This window comes from Eretmochelys imbricata, chromosome 1, assembly GCF_965152235.1.
Source record: "Eretmochelys imbricata isolate rEreImb1 chromosome 1, rEreImb1.hap1, whole genome shotgun sequence".
Taxonomy (NCBI): domain Eukaryota; kingdom Metazoa; phylum Chordata; order Testudines; family Cheloniidae; genus Eretmochelys; species Eretmochelys imbricata.
The window spans coordinates 83,638,146-83,664,180 of record NC_135572.1 but is presented as its reverse complement, the minus strand read 5'-3'; positions in this window follow the sequence as shown (position 1 = coordinate 83,664,180).

Here is a 26,035-nt window from a genome sequence, read left to right as displayed (position 1 = left end):
AAAGCACGCACCAGTATGCTACTGAGAGTTCGAATAACTGCTGTTGCTACACAGGGACTGAGTCAAGGGAATCCTATGGACGGGAGCTGTCAGCTTAAACTTTTGCCTTTCCCCCATTTTGGTTGTATAAGTACCCTCCTTACATTACATTCCTTTATCCTTCTTAGCCTTTCTAAATGACAATTCAGTCCACCTAGCCTATCACTAGCATGTAATTTATTTGTTTCTTCAGCTGAGCCTGACCTTCATTGATTTTATTGGAGTAATTTGCCGGAAATGATTTTTTAATGTTAGATTTATTACAGAGGCACTTCATTGTCAGATAAATGAAGTCAATTGTATTTTTTAAAGCTAACAAAATGAGAGAACTACTGCTAGTTGAATGAGTTTTACAAGCATATTAGCTAAAGGATTCCTTATGTAAGGGCTAGTTTGCACATAAGAAGTTGTAGGAAGAGCCTGGAATCGTGTGCATGTGCATCTTCTAAATTCCTAAAAGCATAAGACCATATTATACAGTAACATGTAAAGAATAGGAGCGCTATAAACAGTGGTACTGCAGTATGCCATATTTTGCCATATTTATTCATGATGAGTGTAGTACTCTACTCTGTGAATAGCCCTAGTGAATAGTCACTTCAGTGGGACTGCTAGCAGAAAAGGATGCTACTCTGTGTGAATGAAAATCAGACCCAAAAGATAGTGACATTCTTCCCCGTCTACTCACACTTTTCTCACTTTTTAAACTTCTTGATGCTGTTTTTAGCCAGCAGCAGAGAGAAATAGAGTTATGGCTTGCCCATCTTTTAGACCTCTCTTCCTCCTCTGGTTCAATTGCTCAGTATAAAGTCATAGCAGATTGTTCTGGAGAGCTGTAAATCACGAGTTATTAGTTTTACATTTCACATGTAGTTAAAAGTCAGCTTTCTAGTTCAGGATGATAGAGGGTCTTCCTCCATAAGTCTTCATTATGCTCTAGATTAAAACAACAAGGTTCACCATGCTCTGTGCTGTCAGCAATTCAAATACAATATTTTGTGTGTGGTGTTAAAATAATTTTTTTTTTTGCTAGAGCAGGCCCTGGAATGAGAGGAAAAACACATAGATTCATAGATTCATAGATATTTAGGTCAGAAGGGACCATTATGATCATCTAGTCTGACCTCCTGCACAACGCAGGCCACAGAATTTCACCCACCACTCCTACAAAAAAAACCTCACACCTATATCTGTGCTATTGAAGTCCTCAAATTGTAGTTTAAAGACCTCAAGGAGCAGAGAATCCTCCAGCAAGTGACCCGTGCCCCATGCTACAGAGGAAGGCGAAAAACCTCCAGGGCCTCTTCCAATCTGCCCTGGAGGAAAATTCCTTCCCGACCCCAAATATGGCGATCAGCTAAACCCTGAGCATATGGGCAAGATTCATCAGCCAGATACTACAGAAAATTCTTTCCCAGGTAACTTGGATCTTACCCCATCTAAAACCCATCACAGGCCATTGGGCCTATTTACCATGAATATTTAATTACCAAAACCATGTTATCCCATCATACCATCTCCTCCATAAACTTATCGAGTTTAATCTTAAAGCAAGATAGATCTTTTGCCCCCACTACTTCCCTCGGAAGGCTATTCCAAAACTTCACTCCTCTGATGGTTAGAAACCTTCGTCTAATTTCTAATCTAAATTTCCTAGTGGCCAGTTTATATCCATTTGTTCTTGTGTCCAGATTGGTACTGAGTTTAAATAATTCCTCTCCCTCTCTGGTATTTATCCCTCTGATATATTTATAGAGAGCAATCATATCTCCCCTCAGCCTTCTTTTAGTTAGGCTAAACAAGCCAAGCTCCCTGAGTCTCCTTTCATAAGACAAGTTTTCCATTCCTCGGATCATCCTAGTAGCCCTTCTCTGTACCTGTTCCAGTTTGAATTCATCCTTCTTAAACATGGGAGACCAGAACTGCACACAGTACTCCAGGTGAGGTCTCACCAGTGCCTTATATAACGGTACTAAAACCTCCTTATCCCTACTGGAAATACCTCTCCTGATGCATCCCAAGACGACATTAGCTTTTTTCACAGCCATATCACATTGGCAGCTCATAGTCATCCTATGATCAACCAATACTCCAAGGTCCTTTTCCTCCTCCGTTACTTCTAGTTGATGCGTCCCTAGCTTATAACTAAAATTCTTGTTATTAATCCCTAAATGCATGACCTTACACTTCTCACTATTAAATTTCATCCTATTCCTATTACTCCAGTTTACAAGGTCATCCAGATCCTCCTGTAGGGTATCCCTGTCCTTCTCTAAATTAGCAATACCTCCCAGCTTTGTATCATCTGCAAACTTTATTAGCACACTCCCACTTTTTGTGCCCAGGTCAGTAATAAAAAGATTAAATAAGATTGGTCCCAAAACCGATCCCTGAGGAACTCCACTGGTAACCTCCCTCCAACTTGACAGTTCACCTTTCAGTAGGACCCGTTGTAGTCTCCCCTTTAACCAATTCCCTATCCACCTTTCAATATTCCTATTGATGCCCATCTTATCCAATTTAACTAATAATTCCCCATGTGGCACCGTATCAAACGCCTTACTAAAATCTAAGTAAATTAGATCCACTGCGTTTCCTTTATCTAAAAAATCTGTTACTTTCTCAAAGAAGGAGATCAGGTTGGTTTGGCACGATCTACCTTTTGTAAAACCATGTTGTATTTTGTCCCAATTACCATTGACTTCAATGTCCTTAACTACCTTCTCCTTCAAATTTTTTTCCAAGACCTTGCATACTACAGATGTCAAACTAACAGGCCTATAATTACTTGGATCACTTTTTTTCCCTTTCTTAAAAATAGGAACTATGTTAGCAATCCTCCAATCATACGGTACAACCCCTGAGTTTACAGATTCATTAAAAATTCTTGCTAATGGGCTTGCAATTTCTTGTGCCAATTCTTTTAATATTCTTGGATGAAGATTATCTGGGCCCCCCGATTTAGTCCCATTAAGCTGTTTGAGTTTCGCTTCTACCTCAGATATGGTGATGTCTACCTCCATATCCTCATTCCCATTTATCATGCTACCATTATCCCTAAGATCCTCTTTAGTCTTATTAAAGACTGAGGCAAAGTATTTGTTTAGATATTGGGCCATGCCTAGATTATCCTTGACCTCCACTCCATCCTCAGTTTTTAGCGGTCCCACTTCTTCTTTCTTTGTTTTCTTCCTATTTATATGACTATAGAACCTTTTACTATTGGTTTTAATTCCCTTTGCAAGGTCCAACTCTACTTGACTTTTAGCCTGTCTCACTTTATCCCTACATATTCTGACCTCAATAAGGTAGCTTGCCTTACTGATCCCTCCCTTCTTCCACTCCCTATATGCTTTCTGCTTTTTCTTAAGTACCTCTCTAAGATGCTTGCTCATCCAGCTTGGTCTACAACTCCTGCCTATGAATTTTTTCCCCTTTCTTGGGATGCAGGCTTCCGATAGCTTCTGCAGCTTTAATTTAAAATAATCCCAGGCCTCCTCTACCTTTAAACCCATAAATTCTTCAGTCCAATCCACTTACCTAACTAATTTCCTTAATTTTTGAAAGTCAGCCCTTTTGAAATCAAAAACCTTAGTTGCAGATTTATTTTTGTTAATCCTTCCATTCAGTTTGAACTGAATTAGCTCATGATCACTTGAGCCAAGATTATCCCCTACAACCATTTCCTCTATGAGGTCCTCATTACTCACCAAGACCAAATCTAAATAGCATCCCCTCTAGTCGGTTCAGCAACTACTTGCTGAAGGAATCCATCAGCTATCGCATCTAGGAAAATCTGAGCCCTATTATTATTACTAGCACTCGTCCTCCAGTCTATATCTGGGAAGTTAAAGTCTCCCATGATCACACAGTTTCCATTAGTATTTACTTTATTAAAAACATTAAAAAGGGCTCTATCCATATCCAAATTAGATCCCGGCGGTCTATAGCACACCCCAAGCACTATCCCAGGGGAGGCTCTAATAGTTTTCTTCCCCAATTTAATTTTTGCCCAGACAGACTCAGTCATATCCATTTCATCGCTTCTTATTTCTTTACGTTCTATCTCATCATTGATATACAGTGCTACTCCACCACCTTTACCTTTATTTCGGTCTTTCCTAAACAGCACATACCCTTCAATACCTGTAGCCCAGTCATGACTACTATTCCACCAGGTCTCTGTTATACCTATAATATCTGGTTTCACTTCCTGCACCAGTAACTCTAGTTCCTCCATTTTGTTACCTAGGCTCCTTGCATTAGTGTACAAACATCTTAATTTTTGCTGTTTAGCCTCACTCACATTCTGTACCCTATTAGGCACGGTTATTTTACTACCAGTATAACCTATTAGACTTGTATCTACACTGCCCTTCCTCCTACCTACAGCTGTATCCACTCTTACTTCATTTTCTTTCCACTCTATGCTTAATTCTGGCGTGGAGATTACCTGGACATCTCCCAACCATCTCCCCCAAATTCCTAGTTTAAAGCTCTCTTAATCAGTTGTGCCAGCCTCCATCCTAGAAGTCTATTTCCTTCCCTACTCAGATGAAGTCCATCCCGAGAGAACTGTCCTCTATCCATGAATGCCTCCCAATGGCCATACATCCCAAAGCCCTCCTTATAGCACCACTGCCTAAGCCATCTATTGATAGTCATAATCTTGTCACACCTTTGTTGCCCTTCTCTAGGAACAGGCAGAATCCCACTAAAGATCACCTGAGCCTCAATTTCCTTAAGCGTCCTCCCCAGCCTAGCATAGTCTCCCTTAATACTTTCCAGCGAGAATCTAGCCGTATCATTTGTTCCCACATGAAGGATAATTAGGGGATTCTTTCCCGCTCCCTTTAGAATCCTTTTCAACCTCAGGTCTACAAACACAACTTTGTTTCTGGAACCTCAAACATATGAGAGCACTCTTCTATGTAGGAAAATGTCTATGATTTACTGAAATCAAGAGAGAGACATCTCTTCAAATAATTGGTAATGTCCAATGAGCAGGATTCTGAACACTTTTGCTGTGGTACTCAATAGAGAGGAAGATAGTTAAGCACTGGACTGAGATCAATAGATCTGGGTTCTGCTCTCCTCTCTGCCACAGACTTCCTATATGATCTTATGCAAGTCACTTAATCTCTCTGAGCCTCACATTTCTCATTTGTAAAGTGAATGCTACTTCCCCACATTGCAGGGAGGTTGTGAGGATAAATTCAGTCCTATTGGGGACTATTGTAATGAATATCATAGAAAAGCCTATCAAATAGCTGAAAGAGTAAGGAATTCTGCCTTGTGCCAAGCTTTTGTAGCCTTCCAGTCTTAGGATGCCACCTCCTGTAATGGGTTTTCAACTTCACGGGTGCCAGAAAATTACAGTAAACAACAGAATCAAGAGTTTTCCATACTGCATAAAAATAGTAAAAGTAAAAAATTAACAAAAACAGCAATCTTAAATGCATTAACTCCTCCCCCCCCCCCCAAACCAACCTTTAGCTGTTCAGTGGAAAGGAACAGGTGTAACTGAGGACAGAATTTGCCTTGATGTGTGTGTATCCAAAGAGCAGAGGGGCCGTCTTAGAATTATTGATTTTTTTTCTTTATTCAAAAGGTAACTGCCATTTCAAAATACCTAGGGCACGTGGAGGATGGATGTGGGCCCTGCATAAGGGACTGCCACAGTTGCAGTCTGAGCGCTAAGACTGGTCTGCTCCTGCCATATATCAGGGTGGAGAAGGAGGGAGGAGTTGTTTATGGCCCTGCCTCCCTCATCAGCTCTGGTGTATACATTGTACCTGTCTGAGTCGAAGGGCCTTCATGAGCTCCCCATGAGGCACTGTGCCTCTGCATTACCCCAGTGTAGTGCTATGCATTCAAGACATGGTTGCCTCCCCTCCATAGCATATGGTGTTGATCAATGTTTACATATCTTGGCAATGGGTTTTCATGAACCCACTGTACCCCTTTTCACCCAAATCACACTTTTATTTTGAACCGAGGTCACAATTTTCAAACCTGATGCCTGAAGTTGATTTCCAAAAGCCATCTCAATAAAAGTAGTCAGATTGTCAAAGGTGCTGAGCAGCTGAAGCTCCCACTGATTTCTATGAAAGGTGAGGTGCTCAGTACATCTGAACACCAGGCCACTGTAAAGTACCTGAATCTGGCTTTAGGGGCCTGTGTGTTTAAATTGGCCTGTGTGTTTAAAGATGGTCAGTTAATACAAAAATGATGCAAAGAATACCCATGAAATATGCTGCTGCTTTGCTCTTTAAGCAATATTTGGAGCAATTTTCATGGAGTATACATAAATATGTCCCATTTGAATTTGGAGCTGTGTGTGCGCATTTGCACTTTTAAATGAATTGTGCTTTTGTACAGTACACAGCTTAAAAAAATATATAAAACAGCAAGGATTTCAATCTGAAATTTAGAGCACTTTTCTTTTAAATTTCCTAGCTTGCTTCCTGTCTCTGTTCCTGTCACTGTTATTGATATAAGGAATCCATCAACATATTTTTATGGATGATTAAGAAGCGCTGACCTTTCCTTTGCAGGTACAAATAGGTAGTTCTTCAGAGGCTGTAAAGGAATGACAAGATAATTCTATCCATTTAATATTGAAGTGATGTTGATAGTATCATTCTTTTCATGTTTGAAACAGGAAAGTATAGAGGGCCTTTCTCCCTCGCTGTGTTCTGCTTTATGTGATGGATTTTCTCTCTGACTAATCGCTGTCACATTAACCTGCACTATTTCATCCTTCAGAGCTGTCAAGATAATGACGATAATCGAAGTGGCTCATTGTAAGTAAAGGAAATTATATGAGCAAAGTAATATCATAAAACAGTGTTTAAATATTTTAATTTCATTTGTCAAGGCTGCCCCAACACTTCATTACACATATAACCATCTCTCATCAGTGGAATTAGTGCATTATTCATTACTGTTAATTATTTTCACATAATGGCTGCCCTGATATATTTAACCTCCACATTATATCTCAGATAATGGGCCTGTAAAATTGAATTGTGTGAAGAGCGGAGTTCTAAAGCTCATTTGCAGAACATCAAAGAACAAAGAAGAGGAAAAGAATTCTAAATGGGACATTTTGCCCAGCTGGGGCCAAACATTTGTTTCTGTCTGATTTGCATACAGAAAATAGGTGGTTTAGAAGTGGTTTAATACTGTACATGCTGTCTGCTCACATTACACAACCAATTAGGAGTTGTTAATGTCCCATGTGTTTCAGACAACTTGTGAGTTACTGTATTGTGCAAGTTCAATAGACTTAAAAAGGTAACAGGGAAAAATAGATGTTTTATGACGGGATGACAAGGAAAGGAGTACATAATGTAAAGTTGGCACCAACAATGAGTAAATTTAAAAAAAAAAATTACATAGTGTAAAACTAAGTTAGCAAAAACTTTCCTACTCAGGGTCTGGGGTTAGTATCCAAACCAATGTAAGTATAATTAATATTCTAGCTAATCTCTTGACTTTCTTTGGGCCAAATCCTTTTCCAACTGAAGCTGCAGATGTCTCCAACCCAGTAGTACCACAGAGCCCATGGAATTGAGCAGGGAGGAGAATATGGGATATCTGTGCAGGGAGGAGTACAACAGCTGCAGGAGCTGTTGCAGCCACAAGGTTGTGCTAGCATCCACAGATGCCTTGACCCAGCAGAGTGCTTCAACACATGCTTAACTATTAACATTTTACTAGTCACAAGGATTGCTGGATTGGGACTGCAATGACTCTGCTGCTGCTTCATGGGCAGGGGAAGGGGAGGATTCATCCTTCTTCTCCCAGATATCTCCAGTAAATAGCCCGGTCACCCAAATTGGGCATTGGTTCCAGGACTTTGGCCCTATATAATTTTTAAGGAGCAAGCTGAGTTGCCAGCACAAGTTTCAACTTTAAAGATCTCCAGTGGAACAGTAGGGATAGATCTCAGTAGCTGCATTACCTTCATTTAGGGCATGATCCAATGAAGTCAGTGGAAATTCTCCCATTGATTTGATGACAAACAGGATCCAAGCCCTTTATGAAAAGACCACAGCACATTGGAAGAAGAGAGGTCAATAAAGGAAAAGCTCGACTTTTCAGATGAATGAAGGGAACTAGCTTTCAAACTTGTGTCTTCAAACGCACATGAAGCTTGCTGCAGTTTTTACATAGAAACATGCACACTTTGTCAGATAGTATTGTTTATGTCCTGGTTAAGAAATATAGAAGCTGGAGTGCTTTGTAATGGTGCTAAGATCTCAAGATGTACACGTAACTTTATATTTCATGGTTTACAGATCTTAGGTATTGCATAAGATTTCAAGAGACTAGCACTCATGAAATTCACATACAAGATATCCTTTTATCCTCCCACATACAATAGTAAATTTTGTAGATTTTTTTTAAACACCTAAAACGCTAATTTCCAGATTGTTGTGGAATAACTCACGGCTGGATGGTAGGACTAAAATATCAGAGGTGACTCAGCCAATCATAAGACAGAAAATGTTTAATGTATAACAATACAATCCACTCAAGGTCATTTACATATTACAGCCTTATTGGTTAAAAAGTCATATTTCACAAGAGTGATATATGTCTTTTTGCTAAGTGGCAGTGGGGTTTTGGCCATATCATTAAATATTTATACAATATATACATAAATCCTCTTTCACCTGGCATCATCTGGGATTCATTTGGAATAGAGCCATTTATTTCACTTTGTAATGTTGTAAGTTGTACAGATGTATGTTTCTGAGGTGAAGATCTAAACTGCATCTTCATCTTCTTCCCAAACTAGAGATAGAGTAGCTTAGAAATAAAAGAAAGATCATATTTGTAGGGACCTTGTCTGTTTTTCTATGTCCAAGAACAGTATTGATTTATGATTTCACTTGTATTTTGTTTTGTTTTTTTTATGTTGATAGTCACATTAGAACTAATTAGTTTGAAACTGCTATATTTATACAGCACTCACTGATGCATCATAGAAAACACTGGAAAATGTTTCATTTATAAACAAATCTGCTGATATTTTATCTTCCTTTACATGGGATATTTATGTGTAAAAAGGATATGATGATAAAAAACAAAGATGGAAAACACCCCCTAGATGATGGGTTCATTCCCCCTGAAAATCCATGATACACACCCAGTAGAGGGCATATGGGATATATGTGCTTCTCAGAAAATGTCATAGGAATGTTCCCAAATAGGTCTAGACTCTCATGGGTGGACCTGTTGTACATCAACATCACAGGACCTACAGGAATTTGTTTCCCTTGTAGACCAGCTGCCAATACCAATATGCATCATATTTGGCCTGATTTTGATGCTCAGAATAACCTTGTTCCATGTCCATCCTTGGCTGCAATAATGGAGCGGGTGTGATCACTGGTACACGTGCCACAGTAGTGTTGGGGACACTGGGGCATGGCCACTAGGTAACTCGAGGGGATGGAAGACCACGAGTGTCCATGAAGCCCCCTCGCACTAGGCCCAAGTGTCCTTGCCCCCCGCTCCTGCCTGGAGGCACTCGCAGCAGCTCTGCGTACTAGGCCCCAGTGTCCTTGGCCCCCCCGCCTGGAGGCACTCACAGCAGTTATGCTGAGAATCTGCAACAATATGCTGCAGAGTCAGACTGCCTGAAACTAAGCAAGGCCAAACAGGGCAGATATGGAAGAACAATGCTGAATAAAGCAGCTTTATGTATGGTTTAAGAAATGATACAGAGAACAAGGGCACTAGCTGGGAACTGGATTGGCTGGCTATATGGATACTTAGGGCAGCTTGCTATTGGATAAGTATGCTGGGAAAAAGGATGTATAAAAGCCTGTGTAACTTCCTGCTTTGTGTGCAGGATTTGAGATTTTATTCTCCCTGTACCTTTTTGCAGCTGCAAATAATCTTTTCTGCTTCTCCACCCCGTTGTGATTATTGGGTGTAGCACACCGGGTAATGAACCAACCTCAGCTGTTGTTTAGCTTCTCGGCACTGGGTGCCGGCAACAGTAGTTGTTTGAGAAGCACTCTGTAAAAGGGCAGTGAGTACCTGAATAGCTGAAGCTATTCAGTTTGTTACTTAGGAATAACCAGTACCAAGATCTGGATGAAGGGAATTGAAGGCTTCACCCGTAGGAGTCCCCCTGCTGATTTGTACTGCCCAAGGACACCAAGTCTTCTTTGGTATAACTGAGGCAAGGTGAGTGACTTCAGGTTGACAGTGAGAGACTACAAATGGCCTCATCTTTTGCCATTTTGTCTTTATATCCTAGACAACAGTGAGTCTGGTGTGCACATGCATGTTTCTGTGTGCTAGAGAGCCTCGGTGTGCTATAGAGCCAACCCAGTCACTAGAGGCTATTTCCTCACCTAAAAACAAACATGAAGTGGGGTTCTGCTACAGCTAGGATGCCCGACTGTTTGCTGCTCAGCCTGAGTGCAGGCCTGAGCCCGAGACTCTCTCTACTGCCCTGCCCTGATCAAGGGCCTGGGCTAACTGATTGCTGCTCAGCCTGAGTACAGGCCTGAGGCAGAGACTCTTTGCTGTCCAGCCCCGACCAGGGGCTTGCGCCCTGTAACTGCATTTGTTGTTCAGCCCTGATCTCACAGGCCCGAGCTCATGTCTCCCGTCGCCCTGCTGATTCCCCACGTCAGGCGACCCCCAGAGATGTAGTGGGGTGGATTGGCCACCCACAGACCCTGATGGGGAGGAGTCACTCCCCCCCCCAAAGAACTACAGACCTGTTTTAAAAAAGGATGTGTTTGAGCTATGCTGAGATCTTGGATTGATAGATGCAGACTGTATATGTAGGATAGGGAATAACTATCATAACTTCTAGCAAATGCAGACCTTTTAATGGTGTCTCTCTACAATAATCTAGATATACTGTACACACAGAAGTACAATGTTTACATATTACTCCTCAGAAATGAAATTAATTTACATTCCACTTATGGAAAAACAAAAGTGATAGGAAAATGTGGGAATAGAAGTTTCTGAATCCTGCTTAGGTAATAATTCTTGCCAATTTTGGCTGTAATGAGATTGACTATTTTGTGAGTTATGCAGACACAAGAATTAGAAGCCCAGGTTAAAGGACATGAAAGATTCATCATTTACTGGAACATAGCTCCACACATATTACATATCCTACCATATGTATATTTAGGATTTATGTTCTTGTACAACTTTTGCTAACAGTAATCCAAACCTATCTTTCATATGTAACAGCTAGTTTTTTCCTAGGAGGACTTTCAGCTTGAAGTTAACTGTGCTTTGAAATACTAAAAATATGTGGGTCAGTAAAAGCAGGGATATCTGAATATGACCAGCACAATAAAATAGGTCCACTTGTATAGGCTTGTATTACCATTTTTATAAAGATACAGTAGATAAGTTATATCTTTGAATATTTACAGAACATTTCCTAAAAGAGGTTTCTGAGAAGCAGACATTAGTGTACTTTTAAAAAGGAAAACTGAATTTAGTTGCGTGATGACGAGCGATGTTGTTTTATATAGTGAACATGGTTGAACAAGTATTAGTTAAAAAGTTGCATGTCTGAGATGGACAAAATTCATAGATTTTTTTCACCAGAAATTCTATGCGCTCCTTCCTATCTCCATCTGTCTGTGTATCTATCTAATCCCCTTCTCATACATTACATGGTGTTCTTATAAATGCCTTGTAATTCATGATTGATTACTAGCTTATAAAAGGACACGTGTCGAATAATCTGATGCATGGATTTAATAATTGGGCTCACATATGTCAAAGTGCATATATAGTGTATATATAACTGTATATGTCAAAGCATTCTAATATATCAGACACTGCAAATCAGAAACAGAAATTCATTGGGAGAGCAGCTCATGCACTGTTGGACGAATTAGTAGCAGCAAAGGGCAAGAGACTTCAAGGGATAGAGGCAATGGACGTCTTGTAATGCAAAAATGCATGAGGAATGAGTGTGACAGTGGAGAATGGTAAGACTAAAAATAAAATATTAATTTGACGCTTGTAATCTAGGTAAGAGTGGTTTAGAACATCATCTAGCAGCAATGAACATGACAGTGAGATGTTGTACTTGGGGGAAATGAAAGCCTCCACTTTGACTGTTTCCATCCATTATATGTTGTTTGCAGTGTTATTGTAGTCGTGTTGGTCCCAGGATATTAGAGAGACAAAGTGGGTGAGGTAATGTCTTGAAGTTGGTCCAATAAAAGATATTACCTCTCCCGCCTTGTCTTCATCTATTATACACATACATGTATGGGGAAATGGTGTTGATAGAGTGGGAAGTCCATCTCATGATTCTGATGATGTCACAGCTCACTCAAGCTTTGCTCTCATTATTTCTTGCATCACCAATTCCTTCACAGAGCCCAATTTTCAAACTTGAGTGCATAAATCATTATTTAGAGGCATAAAATGGGTATTTAGATGCTCAGGTTTGCTAATTATCTCCAAAATGGCACTTGTCTAGTCAGTGTATTATATATACAGTTTGATGTGTGTGCTATTTTCTTGACTTATTTTTAAGTATGGGAAGAAAAATAAGCAAAGTTTGGTTAACAGTGGGCCTGATTTTTATTAAACTAAGGCCAGTTTACACCACTCTAGCAATGTAAAGGAGAATTCAAGTGGCCATAAATGTAATTTACTCCCACTTTAAGTGATCTTAGTGTAAGTGAGAATGAGGATGGATGGAACAGACCTTCAAGGACCCTTTAAGAAGTAGAAGAAAATGGAGACCTATCAGACCCAGTATCTAGGATAGTAATCACTAGATGTGTCACAGAAGGCCTGGTAGGGGACTGATCTTCATTTCCTAGAGCTAGTCAGATAACATGGATCAAAGTTACACCATGTACAGGCAGGGATCAGTATCCACTGATTCGAGGTGCTGAAGTTACACTAGATAGAAAAATGGCTTTAAGATAACGTTGGGGCTGATTCTCTTCTCACTTACATAAGTGCAAATGGGGAGTAGCTCCACTGAAGTCAATGGATTTACACTGGTGTGAAAGTGATGTAAAATGAAAGGATAATCGTGTCCTATGTCAGTGGTTCTCAACCAGGTGTACACGTACCCCTGGGGATGCACAGAGATCTTCCAGGGGGTACATCCACTCATCTAGATATTTGCCAAGTTTTACAAGCTAAATAAAAAGCACACGCTACACACTAAAATTTCATACAGACAATGACTTGTTTATACTGCTCTACATACTATAGGCTGAAATATAAGTACAATATTTATATTCCAATTGATTTATTTTATAAGTATATGACAAAAATGAGAATGTCAGCAATTTTTCAGTAATAGTGTACTGTGACACTTTTGTATGTTTATGTCTGATTTTATAAGCAAGTACTTTTTAAGTGAGGTAAAACTTGGGGGTATGCAAGACAAATCAGACTCCTGAAAGGGGTAGAGCAATGGAAAGGCTGAGAGCCACTGTCCTATATAATTACAAACCATTTACTGAATTCCCAGGGAAAGGGATGGTGTTGGCCCATGCTACTAAAAGCAAAACCAAAATTTGTGAACGTCTGAGGAAAAGATTGAAAATGTGAATCCTTTCATGCAGGCTAGTGTGATGTTACACCATGAGAACTGAACTCTGCTCTCACCAGATGCTGCTTTAAAAAACAGAAGGGAAGGGTGTAAATATGTAGGAAAGTTACACGAATCTTCCCACTTTAATTTGAGTTTCAATAGCGCTAAGACCACTGTTTAGTATGTCTTTCAAAATCAAGTTCAAATAAATTTACCAACCCCATCTCTTCTAAACAAAGAGGTTACTTTGACTTTAGAAGAAGAAATATTAGAGAATTTTAGATCAGAGGCTTTGAAAACTATATAAGAAAAAAGGAATCTTCAGGGGATGGCTAAGTACTTTGCAATCTGAAAAGCCTCAGGAGGTTTACAGCCAGTGGTGAACTTGTAACCTCTAAATGTCGTCGTGAACACAAAATCTTTCAACTACCATCTAAAGGCCTGAGAGTAACAATTTAAAAATGATTTTGTTTGTTTTTTTTTTTGTCCAAAGAAACAGTCGTCTTAACCTCTTCACTCCTCTGTGTTTCAAATTTAAATAGGGAATTATTTATCCCAGGCAAAGAATGATAATTCATGTTGCCAGTTGTTCTCAGAGCATTTTCTTTAATCATAGGATCTATAGGATTAGGGATAAGGATGTACTGTACATGTAGAACATCCTAATAACTGCCCAGACAAAAGACATCCTAAGGCTACCTCTTCAGACAAGGAGGCATTTATTGACAGCCTTGGGCTGCTCTGTGACAAATTAAAATAGGCCAATTTTTTAGTCTTTAACTCAAATAAAGCTTCTAGCATTCACTTTTATCAATGACTCTGAACAAAATTCCCTTGCAAAAAAGGATGGGATTTTCTCTTTTTTGGCAGGAAAGAGTCTTATTTAGAGTCCAATTTTGCAGTCCCTATTTAGGCTCTCATCAATGGGAGTTTTTCTGGTTTGAGGACAGCAGGATCAAAACGCAAGTGTAAAGTTTTCAAGTAGAATTTATCAAGACCGTTGAGCTCCTGATGGCTTTCTTTTGTTGCTGCTGCCTTGTGGCATGGGTGTAATATGATAGCTAATGAACAAGTATGTGGCATGCCTATAATTGCACTGACACACATGTGCAACAAAGTTTGTCAGCCTCTCATATCTGAATAAATAATTTCCATCCTTGTGTGTGTCTATATATATAAATAAAGCTGTGCCCATTTTGTCCACTCTAAAACTAGAGAACTTCAAAAGATGACGACAAATGAATGTTCCCACATATTTATAAAATTGTGTGTGTTCACACAGTGAGGTGTTTCTTATCTCTTCAAATTTCTGCTTGACCTCAGTTAAGTTGCCCTTTAGGGTTGTTTCAGAATATTGGGGAAAGGATTATATCTTGCCCTACTTGCCACAAATGTTTAGATTATTTTTATTATTTTATAGTACTCAAAATGTAATAGCTGCCTCACAATAGAGCAGATAAAATGATGTGATCCCTGCCCTGATGAGCTTACAAACTAAATGAGGACATAGCACAACTGGAGGTACAGGGAGAAGGAACAGGAATGAGATTGCATGGGGGTGATGAAGGACAGAGTTGACATCAATAATATTACGCAGCTCTTCAGTGAAGGCTAGTAGAAAGTCCTGTGGAGCAAGGGTTCTTTTTCAGCTAGCTCAGAAAGGTGATTCCTTTAAGGGCAGCGTGGAAGAAAGTATAATGTCAGTTGTGGGAGAAATAGACAAATAAGGCATTGGTTGCTTTCATCATGGCAGAGTGGAGGGCAGTGTGAGAGAGACTAAATAATAGGGCAGATAAATATGGTGGGTTTTGGTGGGAAGGGAAAAAACCTTGAACCTTATATAATGGAGAAATGGGAGCCCTTGGAGGGATTCAAAGAAAGAGACAGTGCTTTTCTTTCAACAGAAGGGAGAGTTGGGAGGCGCACAGAGGCACTCACTTGGGAAGTAGAACAGAATTTGATTATGCTGATGTGAAATAGTCACTTAAAGTAACTTCTTCAGGTGCATCCTTATCTTCACAGGGCAGGGCTCTACTTTCTATACAGAGGTCTTCTGAACAGTTATCCTTCTCTTCAACAGTTTACTGGACAATAGGAAATCTCCCATTTGTGTTGAGGGACTGAGTATTCTCCTGGCTAGCCCCAGTATCTGACTCCATAGCAAAATAAATCGGATTGGAAGGATTATGTAAATTAAATTCTGCTTGCTTATAACTCTACTATGCATGTAAGTGTTTTTTTTCCCATTTTCCTTCCTGTATAAGTGGCTTCTAGTTGCTTACAATATAAGTGGATATAAAGTATATATAGCCATTCATCCATACAGTGGCTTTGCCTCTGAGAAGGCTGCTAATGAGGGCTGGGTAAAAATTTTCTGTCAAAACTCTTTTTCGCGGAATATTGGGTTTTCAGCTAAACAAACATTTTTGCAAACAATGCCTTCCTTGAATTTTTTTGTCAGTTTTTGACTGAAATTATTTGCTTCTGGATAGTTTTCTTTTATTTTTAATGAAAAGGGTAAATTTGCCGTGAGGGGGAAAAACCCATTTTCCAACCAGCTGAAAAGGAGGCCCTTTCAATAAGTATCAGGGCAGAAGAAACCAAATTTTTGCTCTGTTAAGCCTAAAAAAATAAAACAGAAAACAACTCTTTGTAGCAAAAGTCACACCCCTTTTAGCATTTCCATTTGTTCCGTGTTACTGTGTAACTTGATTTATTACTCTTAAAAGAAAAACGGTGATTATTGGTTAATTTGTGTGTCCAGGCAACGTCCTTTTCAGCTAGCCAAATAAAATTATATTTGATGATGGCAAAGTCTACAGTGAAAAGGGCAAGGGTTAATATTGGTAGCAAATTTCTTAAGAGATGGTTCAGTTTCTACTGCAGTGTGAGACTCCAGGAGGTATAAATATATATCGAGAACTGTGGCAATTGTAGCAACATATTGGTTAAGTTGGTGAAATTATATTGGATGTTGCTGGAGATCTTTGGATCAGGGTAAACATGATCTGTCAGCTTCCAGAACCAGGTGATGTACTAGGGAGAGCTATCCTCCATACTGCTTATATATTTAAAAAGAAATATACTTTTTTTTGTATAATGGCACTATTAAAAACGCAATGTTCACTTCATCTGGTATCTGCAGTAACTGTGGTACCTTCCTATACTGCAGCACCACAGTCACTGTGGGGAGGCAAATGTTGAACTTTTACTGACATCTAACTTACTGCAGAACAGATTTTCTTGACAATATGACATGACAGTTCAGTTTCATAAAACACTGAGAACTACCATTGCCTCACACCATGTGTATGACTGGAAATTTCATATTCTTCCTATTGACAACAAAAGTACCAGGCAAGCTGATATTTGCTTATTACTATTTATAATAACAGCTGAGCTTAAGCTGTCATTCTTTGGGCACTGTGTACAAAAGGGAGCTTCTGGCAGAGCATTCTCCAAGAGAGTCTCAGCTTTGGAATTCACTCCTTGCGTGGTTTAAAACAGCATGAATTTGTTGACCTGACAGACACGCTATACAGGCCATTTGTCTGGGAAGGCATTTGGGGATAGGGTTAAGATTTGTGGAGCTGGGATTGACCTATGGATTTTTATATGGAGGTAGAAATTAGGGTTTTGCAGAAGCTGTGGTGGGGAAATTTTGGTTCTGTGCACCAGCTTCTTGTGCATAAAAAGGTTATGCTCCAGCTGTATTTTGCCTTTGTCGGTTTGTGTTTTTTGTTTTCTGTCACAGGTGCCTAGATCTGGAGTGGGAATTCTTTTAATGTTTGTAAGTTGAAATTCAAATAAATATGATGCACAAACAGATCTACTCTTTAGGCACTAAGGAAAACAACGATGCTTTGCCAAAGGTATGCAGTGTGTGTGTGTGTGGTGGGGGAGAGGGTTAAAGGAGAGCATATTAGCTGGGGACTGGACATCCCTTTTGGTTCTTAAAATGGGATGATCTCCCCTAAAGTGTGTGATCCATACATCTGTGACCAAAAAGCAAATCTTTGTTCTTGAATTTTTATTCTTTCTCTATTTTGGGGTAAAAAAAAACTATGATCAAGTGCCAGCTGGATGGATAGAAGAGAGAAGGAGACATAAATAATATATTTTCTATGTATACTTCAAAATGTTTGGAGTCACTCTGATACCAGAGTAACGGGGACCATATCAAAACTGAGCTAAATAGATAAATTATAGATTCATATAAAATGATGGTCATTTGGTGTACATTTTACAGTAGTTTGGAGATCGCTGAACATTTTCAATGGAGTGGTTTATGTTTAGTCAGTTGAGCTCTCTGTCACTTGAATGACAGCTTTTCTGGGTAAACATATAAACCACATTGGTAGTGCAAATATGAGCCAGAAGTGAAAATAAATGCCTGCAATAGGGAATACCATTTATTTCTATCAAATCAAAATATAACAGTATCCCACCAGTTGTTGTCCTGTTATGACCACAGAGAAAATGCAGGTATTAAAAATATCATACCTGTTGTGTAGATTTCCCAGTTGTTAATATAATTGGTCGTGATCACATGTATATGTTGTCTCAGATTTCTGTCCAAGATAAATGATGATATGACTATGATAAGCACATCCTCAAATTGTTCCATTCAAAACTTGCTGACCCTGTTTCTACTTGTAGAACACATGAATCTTTGAACGCATCTTGAAAACAAAGCATGGATTTAAAGAATATGTTGTCCTGTGCAATCATTATTTCATTCGTTAATAATCACAGTTGGTTGACTATCTTGACTTCAGTAATAACACTAATATAATAATAATTAATAATCCTGTGTGCTTCTGTCCCAGGATCTCAAAACTTAACAAACATTAATGACTAGAACTGGCTGACCTAAAGTGTATTTGACAAATGTAGTCTTTTTCCTTTACCACTAATGGTTTTCAAACAGGTCATGAGTTTTGTTTATGTATTTACTATTTGTAATTGCTCACCAAAAGTCTATTGGCAGTATACAGACTATGTTCACTTTATGGTTTGCCCATTATTTAATTAGTTTATATTGCTTGGAGACTGGTCACCTTAATAACATGCTATTGTTTCCCTGATAGGATGAACGCTACCATAATAAAGAAAGGCAGGGTGAGATCATTAGTCACTAAGTCATGATTCTCTTAGAGAGAGTGTGGAATTGGAGGTAGGTTGGCAGGATTAGGGCATTTTTAAGAATTTAAAATGCTTTCCTTTCTTTGCATCAGTTCTTGAATCACTGCTGAAAAAATAGTCTAATATAATACCATGAGGTGAGATTTAAAATTAATTTTCTTTTGGTACATTCGCACAGAATAATTGGGTGTAGTTATAAAAATTGTTAACTCCATTAAAACCAATGGTCATCTTCATCATGTATATCAAAGTTTGTCTGGTGAATTTAAGGAAACTTATGGAAAATGATCTAAAATCGGAGTACTGTGCAAATTTAACTGAGAGAGATGTGCATTTCTCTGTGTCAGAGTGATTGAATTGAAATACATACTGCATTTTGAGAAACTGGTAGCTAACATGCATCATCAAATAGTTTTGTAATATTTAAGTATCCATTGCCACAACAATTAATCCGTCTAAAATATTTCTTAATGTATTATATTGCAGAGTAGAACTCAGCTATATAAGTAGTGCAAAGTAGATTACTAGGGTAAAACAGCTGGAAACCCTGATTTACCAGTACACCTTTGACTAAATTTAACAAGTTTAGTGCCATAACCAATTCTATAGCATATGACCATTTTATGCAGTAATAAAAGGACTTAACATTCAACATTCATTGGGTTTTATTGCGGGTAAAGGAAAGATATGTATTTATTTCATAGCTACATATGATGTGTATTTGAAACATTTTTTAAAAATTTATGGTCCCCTGATTTTTCTTTCCTTTAAAATTTTAACATCTGTGTTTTGAAGCTTCTGTTTACAACAGTGCTATTAAATTGATCACAGTTAACAAGAAAAGACTAATTAAATGTGTACATGGGACCCAGCCACAAAGTTTGGAGGCAGATAATAATATCACCTACTATTTTTCAGCTGTAAATCTCAAAGCACTTTACAAAGGAGGTAGGTATAATTGTCCACATTTTATAGAGTGGAAAATAAGGCACTGGTAAGTGAATTGACATTCCTAATGTCACCAAGTAGGCCAGTGGTATAGTAAGATCTAGATTCCAGATCTCTGCAGTTCCAGCCCTGCACTCTATCTACTTGGCAACATGCCCTTTAAGATAATCCCTCATTTTGGGAGGTACATGGATGTGGGGCATTTGGTTCAGACCCTTATCAAATTAAATGTTGTTTTAAGGTGCAAATGAAAACAATCCACATCTGAAGAGAACTCCATGTCATGCTTCTCAGTTATCTGCCCCACCATGCCTCCCTTCCCTTAGACCTTAGCTTCTCCTATGCCGCTGACACATAAAGCAGTCCAGTTCCTCTGCTGATTACTGTCCTCTCTAGTTATAAGTTTCAGAGGGGTAGCCATGTTAGTATGAATCAGTAAAAACAATGAGGAGTACTTGTGACACCTTAGAGACTAACAAATTTATTTGAGCTTAGCTTTCATGGGATATAACCGACTTCATCAGATGCATGGAGTGGAAAATACAGTAAGGAGGTATAAATATACAGCACATGAAAAGATGGGAGTTGCCTTACCAGGTGGGGAGTCAGTGCTAACGAGGCCAATTCAATCAAAGTGGATGTGGCACATTCCGAGCAGTTGACAAGAAGGTGTGAGTATGAACAGAGAGAAAATTATTTTTTTGTAGTGACGCAGCCACTCTCAATCTTTATTCAGGCCTAATTTGATGTTGTCAAGTTTGCAAATTACTTCCAAAGTTTTGCACTTTCTCTTTGAAGTCTGTTTTTGAAGTTTTTTTGTTGAAGAATGGTGACTTTTAAGTCTGTTATAGCGTGTCCAGGGAGATTGAAGTGCTCTCCTGCTGGTTTTTGAATATTAAAATTCTTGATGTCTGATTTGTGTCCATTTATTCTTTTGCGTAGAAACTGTTCAGTTTGGCCAATGTACATGGCAAAGGGGCACTGCTGGCACATTAAGGCATATATCACATTGATAGATGTGCAGGTGAATGAGCCCTTGATGGTGTGGCTGATGTGGTTGGGTCCTATGATGGTGTCTCTTGAATAGATATGCGGACAGAGTTGGCAACGGGGTTTGTTGCCAGGGTTGATTCCTGGGTTAGTGTTTCTGTTGTGTGGTGTGTAGTTGCTGGTGAGTATTTGCTTCAGGTTGGGGTTGCTGGTGAGTATTTGCTTCAGGTTGTAAGCGAGGACTGGCCTGTCTCCCAAGATCTGTGAGAGTGAGGGATTGTCCTTCAGGATAGGTTATAGATCCTTGATGATGCGCTGGAGAAGTTTTAGTTGGGGGCTGTAAGTGATGGCTAGTGACATTTTGTTACTTTCTTTGTTGGTCCTGTCCTGCAGTAGGTGATTTCTGGGTACCCTTCTGGCTCTGTCAATCTGTTTCTTCTCTTCCCCAGGTGAGTATTGTAGTTTTAAGAACACCTGTTAGAGATCCTGTATGTGTTTGTCTCTGTCTGAGGGATTAGAGAAAATGTGGTTGTATATGAGGGCTTGGCTGTAGACAATGGATTGTGTGATCTGATCTGGTCTGGATGAAAGCTGGAGGCATATAGGTAAGTATAGCAGTCAGTAGGTTTCCGGTATAGGCTGGTGTTTATGTGACGGTCGCTTATTTGTACTGTAGTGTCCAGGAAGTGGATCTCTTATGTGGACTGGTCCAGGCTGAGGTTGATGGTGGGGTGGAAATTGTTGAAATCCAGGTGGAATTCCTCAAGACCCTCTTTCCCATGGGTCCAGATGATGACGTTGTTATCAATGTAGCGCAAGTAGAGTAGGGGTGCTAGGGGACGAGAGCTGAGGAAGCGTTGTTCTAAGTCAGCCATAAAAATGTTGGCATACTATGGGGCCATGCGGGTACTCATAGCAGTGCCGTTGACTTGAAGGTATAAATTGTCCCCCAAATCTGAAATAGTTGTGGGTGAGGACAAAGTCACAAAACTCAGCCACCAGGTTTGCTGTGACATTATCGGGGATACTGTTCCTGATGGCTTGTAGTCCATCTTTGTGTGGAATGTTGGTGTAGAGGGCTTCTACATCCATACTGGCTAGGATGGTGTTTTCTGGAAGATCACCAATGGACTTTTCCTCAGGAAGTCAGTGGTGTCTCGAAGATAGCTGGGAGTGCTGGTAGCATAGGGTCTGAGGAGAGAGTCTACATAGCCAGACAATCCTGATGTCAGGGTGCCAATGCCTGAGATGATGGGGAGTCCAGGATTCCTAGGTTTATGAATCTTGGGTAGCAGATAGAATACCCCTGGTCAGGGCTCTAGGGGTGTGTATGTGTAGATTTGTTTCTCTGCTTCTTCAGGGATTTTCTTGAGCAGATAGTGCAGTTTCTTTTAGTACCCCACCGTGGGATCGGAGGGTAATGGCCTGTAGAATGTGGTGTCAGAGAGTTGCCTAGCAGCCTCTCGTTCATACTCCGACCTATTCATGCTGACTGACACTCAATAACAGACTAAAAAGTGGCCATTCTTCAACAAAAAAAACTTCAAAAACAGACTTCAGTGAGAAACTGCAGAACTTGAATTAATTTGCAAACTTGATGCCATCAAATTAGGCCTGAATAAAGACTGGGAGTGGCTGGGTCACTACAAAAAATAATTTTCCCTCTGTTGATACTCACACCTTCTTGTGAACTGCTGGGAGTGGGCCACATCCACTTTGATTGAATTGGCCTCGTTAGCTCTACAAAAAGTAATTTTCCATCTGTTGATATTCACCCCTTTTGTCAACTGTTGGGAATGGGCCACTTCCACCCTAATTGAATTGGCCTCATTAGTACTGACCCCCCACCTGGTAAGGCAACTCCCATCTTTTCACGTGCTGTATATTTATACTTCCTTACTGTATTTTTCACTCCATGCATCTGATGAAGTGGGTTATATCCCATGAAAGCTTAGACCAAATAAATTTGTTAATCTCTAAGGTGTCACAAGGACTCCTCATTGTTTTCTCTAGTTATGGTGTTCTTCCCAGGTGATGCCAGTGCATCCAATATCTTCTGTCACTGTCTTCTGCCGGTTCTTCCTTGGCCTTCTTCACTTTCTCTTTCCTCCCTTGGGTACCCATTTCAATGCTTGGTTAGTATGTCTCCCATCTCCCATACTGTGTACCTGTCCCAACCACCTGAGCCTTCTTTCACTGATATTTTCTAGCGTGTCCAGCTCCTTCAGCTGCCTTACTCTTGCATTTGTTATTTTGTCTTTCCATTAAATGTGTAGTATCTCTTTCGGCCCTCTGTGATGGTCAGCTTCCAATCTCTTTTTGTTGGCCGCTGTCATCGGCCAAGTCTCTGCTCCGCACAGTAGCGTACTCAGTACAGCCCCATGGGACCATCTGACCCAGGGTCACGCTCCATACCTTTGCGCCGTCAATCTCTGTGGATCCACCCTTGCTGCAGCCGCTGGCACTAGTGCCTCACCCAAAGGCGCTAAGCCCCCACCTTCCATCCTGGTCTGCCCAGATACAGTGTCACTACCCACCCCTGAGGGGGGGTATGGGCTGCTTGAAGTGGGGCAAAGCTGGGTAGGCCTCTGTGTGGGAAGCTCTGGTACGAGAGCTCGCACCACAGCAGTAGTGAAGAGCAGCAGCGCTGGCTGTCCCACTGCCCACTCAGATTTGGCCCTGTGACCCTTTGTCATGATGGAGGAGCTGCAGGGCCAAAATTAAGCGACTGATGTTGTGACCCCCATGTACAGGGGTTGGCAGCACCCTTCAGGTTTGGTCCTGCAGCCCCTCCATCCTACCAGAGGGACTGCAGGGCTAAAACTGGGTGAGTGGTGTTGTAATTCCAGTGTACCGGGGGTCACCATGCTACTCAGGTAAGGAGCCATGGGGCCTACCTGAGCAGTGCTGAGACCCCTGTACATGGGGGGCAAGGTTGCAATGCTACATGCTCAGTTTTGGCCCTGATGACCCTCATCACAACAGAGGGCTGGTGGGGCCAAACTTGAGTGGGCAGTGGGGCAGCCGGCACTGTTTCTTCTCAGTGCTGCTGGTAGTATGCACCATACGTAACGTGCATACAGTGCATACGTACACTGATCTGACTCTTAGTTTGGTGTGGAGACCGTTGTTTGACCTGATCTTGTTCAGCCTTCCAAAAGTGGTGTTTGCTTTTCCTAATCTCCTATGAATATCTTTATTGAAGCCACCTTCAAATATCATCACACTTCCCAGATAGCAGAACTCTTCTACCTGTTCCATCCAGCTGTTCAGTTTACTAGCTTCATAATATTAATTTTCTTTGCATTTACTTTGAGTCCAATTTTTGCTGCTTCCAATTCTACCTCTGAATTAAAGTCAATCATTCCATTCCATGTCGTACTCAGTAAAGCAACATTGCTGGCAAAGTCAAGGTCAGATGGTATTTTTTCACTTCTCGCAGGGGCGTGCACAAGGTGGGGCAAGCAGGGGTACCCCCACCAATAATCATCGGGGCACAGAATCATCAGGGGCACAGAACTCCTCCAGCCTGGGGGCCATGGTGGCCATGGTGGCATGGGTTTGTGTGTAGGAGACTGAGCTCCTCCTGGCCCTGGGGCTAGGGGGCAGGGGGAGGGAAGAGCCAGCTCCTGATGGAACTGGGGCAGAGGCCGCGGGGAGGTAAGGAGGGAGCTCCTGTCAGAGCTCGGTTGGTGAGAGGGAAGAGGGAGCTCCTTCCAGGGTCAAAGTTTAATTTCTGCGCATGCCCCTGACTTCTTGTGTAACTTTTGCCAGCTTTCCCATACTATTATAAAGTACATACATTCCACCTGCCTATACCTGTTACATATTTGGTCTTTGGGATTCAATGTCTGTTGAGATAACAGATTCTTTTCAGCTTTCACTGAGATCTGTCATACTTGGGTTTTGAGCTTCATCTTCACCTCCTCTTTTATTTGGGCCTCCACTTGCTCTAATTTTTAACAGAGAGCAGCTCACTTGGCTAGCCTTCCACCTTGTTTTCTCCAGTGTCTCCAGCAGATATACGAGAGCTCTAAGGAAAGGAATCATGAGAATCTTTAATTTGTTATTTATAACTTGACATTCCATATCATTAAAATTAAAATCTCTAGCTTGTTCCTGCCCCAGTTACTTTAACAGCAGTCTCTTCAGAAATTTCACAGCTCCATGTGATAGGCAGAGCAAAAGGGTACACACACTCTAGGTGCTGAAATGAGTTTACTTTTGGTGGTGCCTTTCATTGTGTTTATTGACCAATTATAGTTGTGAGGAACTCACCAGCTTCAGTTTTTAGAATTTTGAGGGGCATATTTTAAAAATACTGGTTCATATAATTTTGAAATGAATCAGAAAAAACTCAGAGAAATTAGCGCAGCCAAACTGTGGAGTTCAGCATGTTTACTATCTGCAGCCCTAAACCTCTATTCCCAAGAGTCCAAGTGGCAGTCCCCTGTTCCAGTCTTTCTATCCCCTATTCCTTTCCTACTTTCTACAGTAAGGTCTGCTTCAATAGCTTGCAACACTCTCCTCTTTCAACTTCTTTGTGGGACACCACCTGGCCCGTTTCCCAAATCATGGTCTTCAGGGATGGGAGCAAAGAAAGCCCAAATCCCACCTTTCTCAGGACATATAGTGACTTCTTCATCATCCATTAGAATCATTTTATAGATGGGCAAACTGAAGTACAGAGAAATTAGAACTCAAAATGGCCTCCAATTTGAGAGGGCTAAGGTGTCCATTTTCATGTCTGAAATATGGCTGTGATTGGCCTACCCAAGGTCACATAGGAAACTTGTACCACATCCAGGACCTGAACTCAGGTCCCCTGAACCCCAGCCTTATGTTTCAACCACAAAACCACCCTTCTTTCCCTCAGGGCTTGTCTACACAGCACAGTAACAATTTGACCATGGCTTGAAACAGTTCTATGTTAGTAAGCACTAGGGAACTTTTCATGCATGCCAGCAGGGTCTACACAAGCCATTTAGTGCACCAAATGTTGTTGTGAATTTGAATTCACATTCCACTGGTGCACATTATCACACCTTGTGGACAAGCCTTTAGTCTTTCAACAGCAGTTAAATCTAGCATGGCTTTTTACATATGAACAGGGAAGGAGTCGTCAGACAGCTTGCTTGTAGGTGTGCTAGAGAAACAGGAGTGGTGAGCAGGTTTTCTGTACTGCATTCACCATTTCAAGATGCACAACAGGGAGGCAAGGCCAGCTGGCTACCTTCAGAAACCATTAGAAAAAGGAGGAGCTGCAGGCAACAATAGCTCTCCCCTCCCACTAAGCCTATAATTTTCTAAAAGCTATGCTATAGATCTGTGATGTGGTGT